Source organism: Aquarana catesbeiana, linkage group LG06 (genome assembly GCF_042186555.1).
Source record: "Aquarana catesbeiana isolate 2022-GZ linkage group LG06, ASM4218655v1, whole genome shotgun sequence".
In the NCBI taxonomy this organism is placed as follows: domain Eukaryota; kingdom Metazoa; phylum Chordata; class Amphibia; order Anura; family Ranidae; genus Aquarana; species Aquarana catesbeiana.
Window position 1 is genome coordinate 403,871,435 of NC_133329.1, and position 6,000 is coordinate 403,877,434.

Here is a 6,000-nt window from a genome sequence, read left to right on the forward strand (position 1 = left end):
TCATCTAGTAATATGACATAAAACAATAAGGGGGTCACTTCAGCTTTTACAAAGGAGTGCCAATGCGAACAACGTGTCCTTCGATGCTGTGCTGGCCTATTTAATGCAGCAGTAAATGGTGGCCATAGAAAGCACCTGTACTGATCATACTGGCCCCTATTTACCTCCAATTTACATATTTTGCTTCAATTTTTATCAATGGAGGAAAATGTGAGATAACTATCCTGCAAGAGGATCATGTTAGGTAGGTTAATTGGCTTCTGTCCAAAAATTTGGCCCTAGTATATGAATGTGAGTTGGGGACCTTGGATTGTGGGCTCCTTGAGGGTAGGGACCGATGTGAGTGTGCGATGTATGTGTAGAGCGCTGTGTAAATTGACGGCGCTATATGGATACCTTAAATAAATATTATTAATAGATGAGCATCTTAATGAGACACAATGTATAGGGGTAGAGACTGTTGTAGACACGCACCCACACTCACTCAGGTTGAACTGGATAGACTGGTGTCTTTATTCAACCTTACCAACTATGTAACTATGTTGGTAAACCAATATTGATGATACCTTTCTCATTCTCTGCTTTCAGTAACATGTGGCTTGCACTATTCTATCTTTAGCTGTTCAAGTTACTTGTAAACAGGAAGTCCCCGAGTTACGAACACATTAAGGACTGTGTAAGTGAAATCTGTTCGTAAGTCGGAACACTGCTTGTAGATGTAACTTCTGCCTGTGGAGGGATGTGGGATGTTCCGCCGTCCGCCTTTGGAGGGATGTGGGATGTTCTGGGCGCTTCTGGGGCTCTTCTGGCCATGCAGTACATGAAGTACTGCAGTGTGGAATGTGGCAAGATAGCTGCTCGGAGGTATCCAGGACCAGCGTGGAGCACAAGCAGCCGGCATTGAGGCCGTTCGTAAGTAGGAGTCGTTCGAAAGTCGGGCGTTCGTAAGTTGGGGACTGCCTGTATTGGCTCAAACTGAAATAGAAGAGTAGAAAACACTTTCCCTGCAGTTTTAGGTAAAAATCTGCTGATATTTGATCAATAAACCCCTGGGTATGGTTTGCTTATGCTTTGCTGACTTTAATCATAAAGGTCAGGAGCAGAGTATTTTCTATGCTTTGGAGGGTCATGTTGGAGAGTGTGATATCCCAGTGGTGGGTGTAATCAGAAAGATAGAGAGGAGGTCAGGAGCAGAATGTTTTCTACTACATGGAGGGTGACAACCTAGGGGATGGGTATAGTCAGAAAGTTATAAAGAAGAGCAGTAGCGTATGTTCTACCTGGTTGGATGTATTGGATTGTTGGGTGGAATTGGAAGGGTAGAGAGAAGATCAGGAGCGACGTTTTTTCTATCCTATGGAAGATCGTGTTGGATTTGTGATATCCTGGTGGTGAGTGAAATTGGAAAGGTAGAGAGAAGGTCAGGAGCTGAGTATTTTTTAGCTTATGGAGGGCCATGTTGGAGGTGTGATATCCAAGTGGTGGATGAAATGGAAAGATATAGAGACGATCAGGAGCAAAGTATTTTCTACCTTATGGAGGATCGTGTTGGAGGTGTGATATCCTGAGGGTGGGTATAGACAGAAAGTTAGAGATAAGATCAGTAGCGGAGTATTTTTTTTTCCTTATGAAGGTCCATATTGGATGTGTGATATCCCAGTGGTGGGTGGAATTGAACAGGCATAGAGAAGATCAGGAGCAGAGTATTTTCTTCCTTATGGAGGGCCGTCTTGGATGTACGATATCCTGGTGGTGAGTGAAATTGGAAAGGTAGAGAGAAGATCAGGAGCTAAATATTTTCTACCTTACAGAGGGCCATGTTGGAGGTTTGATATCCTATTGGAGGATATAATCAGAAAGGAAGAGAGAAGGTTGGCCAAAAGTCACATCATATTCTAAAAATACATTTTCCTGTCTCCGGAACTTTATAGTTAAGCAGCCCTTTCCAGCAGTTGCGCGACATTGATTGGGTCTATTCCTGATCTTTTAATTGGCTGTTATTGGCTGTTCTGGGGATGGATGGCTGACCTGAATACACCGATATTAGGGTGAAGGCTAACAAAGGGAGGAGGGCTCTGAACCACTATTACACCACAGTCCTGGCAGACACCCGCCCGGAATATCTCCTGCAATGCTTAGGCTTATATTTGGAGTACATACAACCCCATCAATGAGAAAATCTATAACATTTAGACCCAGTGTACGATTTATTAGCAGAGAATTGTATGCAATATTGCACAAGAAAAGCTTATATACAGTATACGAGAGTGTATATTTTTCCGTATATTATATATTACCAGAATAAAACATTTGAAATTGAACTCCATGCATTTTATCTAAGAAAATTGTATTTTTTAAGCCTAACTCCAGGTAAACAGATAGAATACCTATATTGTAGTTATTTTACTTGCTACTTTACTTTCTGTCCATTCAGACTGAAATTTACAACGCACTGGCACACCACACAGCCTTGTTTGGTAATGGAGGAGACCTGACTTGTCTCCGCTGCAGTTGAGTAACACTAATAGGTTGTGTCCTTCCCCCAGTCTGTGACTGGACAATGAAAGAAGAAGCCGAAAACTGATAAGCTCATCTCTCTGCATTCTCCTTCTATCAGAGGAACAACTGATTGGCTCTTTTTTCTATTTATTTTTCCCCCAGTCTAAGGTCAACCATACACAGTTCGAATCTCGGTCGGTTCAGCAAGAACCGGCCAAGATTCGAACCATTAGTGGGCATTCTGAATGTACCAAGTTGATCGATCAACTTGGGTACAACCAGCCTGCTCGGATTAGCTTCCGATTATTGCAAGTGGCTGCTTACCTGGCTGGGAGAAGACAATGTCTTGGGTGGAGGGATTCCCCTGTCAGCGCTGTCTGTGTTGATGGTGGAATCGTGCGTATTTCTTTCCTGTAACCCGTGGCTGCAGGAAAGAAATTCACACCGTCTATGACCAGCCTTAGTTATGCTGCATAGGGACTTGATACCAAATCAGACTCGGTCACTTAAGCTGTTTACATTAAAAAAAAATTCCATTCAATAATGTATCGATGAATACAGAGCGGCTTTGACTTGTGTCTTTTATATCTGCTTGGAGTTCAGATTTAAGTATCTATTTCTTTCAATTTCCAATGTGTGGCAAGTATTCCAGTTCCTCCCAAGATCCTGTGAAAAATTGATTTCAATATGTAGAATAGCAGCATACAATGGGTAATAGTGTACAGAAACCATTGGCATAGTATAGAGGGTGGGGTCTGTCCTACTTCCTCAATGCTTCCCTCTGTCACCAATGGATGTATCACCTTGAGGTGTCTATTTTGCATAGAAGGGGCATTTATTCCCACTAAAATGATATTTTATGAGCTTTTTGTCTATATAATGTATGTTAATATTAAACAGGTATTGGAAGGGTGCAGAGAAGTTTCAAGATGAACTCTGGATATGCAACTAGACCCATAGTTAAATTTCATATATTACTTGTCTTATTTAACAAGCAATTTGTAACAATGTTAAAATGTCTTGTGATCCAGGAACCCCCTGCCAGACAGCAAAGCCAAGCTGGTGACCTCACTCTTTTCCTACGCAGTTAAACAACACGGCTTGGTCATCATCCCATCTCCAGCTTACTGATTTAGACGATCCATGAAAAACTCCCATGTCTAAATGATAAGTCCTTTGTAATGTACCGTTAGGGCTCATTTACACTTGCTTCGGCTTCAACACACATTAATGGCTAGTTTACACTTGCTTCAAAACAAGGCTTCGTTAAAGCTCTCTGAACGCTAGTCAAAGCTCCTGTCACTAAATAAAATGGTTAGCTTACAGTCCTGTTTACACCTTGCTTTTGCTTTGCTTTGCTTTGCTTCGGCTTTGCTTCAAAAATTATACCCCATGTAGCTTTAGGGGTGCTTCAAAGTGTCTTCAAAGCCTCCATAGAAGTCTATGGCAAAGCTCGCTTGAAGCCCCACTGAAGCCCCACCGAAGCCTAATTGAAGCCCCACCAAAGCCTCATCAAAGCCCCATCAAAGCTCCACTGAAGCCCCACAAAGCCTAATTGAAGCACCAAGTAAAAGCAAGGTGCAAACAGGACTGTAAGCTAACCATTTTATTTCGTGACAGGGGCTTTTCTTTGACTGGTGTTCAGAGAGCTTTAACAAAGAGTGTCCGAAGCCATGTTTTGAAGCAAGTGTAAACTAGCCCTTACATTGTGTAGATAGGGTCGCTTAAAATCTCCTGTGTGCTTGTCTTGTCGGCTCTCTCACTGCTTTAGGTGTCGGTCCCAAAAAGAGCATGTCCTGCTCCACTCTTTCATGGCCATACAAAACTCCGTCCGCACTCTGCTAATGTCAACCATATCTCATAGAAAAGGTTCCAGCTTCAAGTGGTTGTAAACCCTTACAGACCACTTTTTGCTACAGGTAAGCCTATAATAAGGCTTACCTGTAGCTACCCAGGATATCTCCTAAACCTGCACAGTTTAGGAGCTATCCCCATGTATTTACATGTGCCGACGTCATCGGCACATGCGCACTGAAGCAATGGCACGCACGTGCCGTTTGCTTCAGTGAGTGTGCCATTACTGGCGGCTCCCACGCGCATGCACGGGAGTGACGTTATCGTGGCTCTGGCCAATCACAGCGACTGAGTCGCGATACCCGGAAGTAACCCCCCTGTGCTGCCGGCCGGTGCTGTGTACGGGCACCACAGCGAGGGCTTCAATCTCAGGTGAGTATTACATAATGAGCTAGTATGCCTTTGTCTTGCAGGTGTTAGTGTTTTTTTTTCTCAAAGTGGGTTTACAACCACTTTCAGCTAGATTCCCCACCCACTGGCCACCAACCCCCCCCCCCAACACGTTTCACCCAGATTGGGCTTACTCATAGGGAGCTCACTCCGGGTGAAATGGTGCAGAGGGGCGTGACCAATGGGCAGGTACTGTAGCTAAAGCCAGAACCTTTTCTCTGAGATACGGTTGAGGTATGGCTGTACTTTGTAATTTAGTAGAGTCTTCATGGCTCACAGTGCTGTGTAAGGGATTACAGTGAGCTAATATATTGATAGTTTCAGGGACTTATTATTGCTGTTTTTTTTTTTAATGAATACAAAATGTCTGATTCAACTATGCACCTAGCAGTAGCCCATAATAACTAACTGAAGATCAGGTGAAAAACCAAGCAATTTCCAGAATTGGAATTTAGACCCTTGTACAAACTCTAGACCCTATATTTGTAAAGTTTTTTAATTTTTTTATTTTGCTGGTATTCATGAATTATTTCTAGGGTTACCTTGCTGCGCTACCCACGCTGGTTTCCCATCATTAGGGGTAAGTGATTCAATGTGCATGAGTCAGAAAGCAGGTTTTCCATTATTAATTCACCTGTGCTCAGTATGATGTCTCAGAGGATCGCCCTTGCAATAGTTCAGTGAGCCATATGTACTAAACCAGATTAGAATTGTTGGGGGCATTTTACATTCTGTCCATTAATATATCCACTTAAAGTGAATGTGTCATGTAAAAATACATGTGCCAAATATGACTGCAAAATTCTATATACCCAATTTGCCTAATTTTTTTAGCCAAAGTGTGATATGAAGGAAGATATAAGTGAACAAAGCAGTGTTACTATACAGTACATACTATATAGCAAGGGTTTCCAAACTTCTGAAACAAATGGCCAGTCTACTGCCCTTCAAGCTTTAGAGGGGCCGGACTTTGGCCAGTGGGAGAAGAAAATACCCTGGCATCTGTGGGAGTAAACAATGCCATAGGTTTGGTGGTCAGTATGAGTAAAAAAATTTACATCATTGGTGCCAGTGGGGGTATTAGTTCCCCATCTCTGATATCAGTGGTAGGAATAATACCCCATTCTTAACGTCAGTGGGAAGAATAGTGCCCAATCTTTGGTGTCAGTGGAAGGAATAGTGCCCCAAGGATCTGATAAAAGCAAGCAAAGGGCCACATCTGGCCCATGAGCCGTAGTTTGGAGACCCCTGCTATAT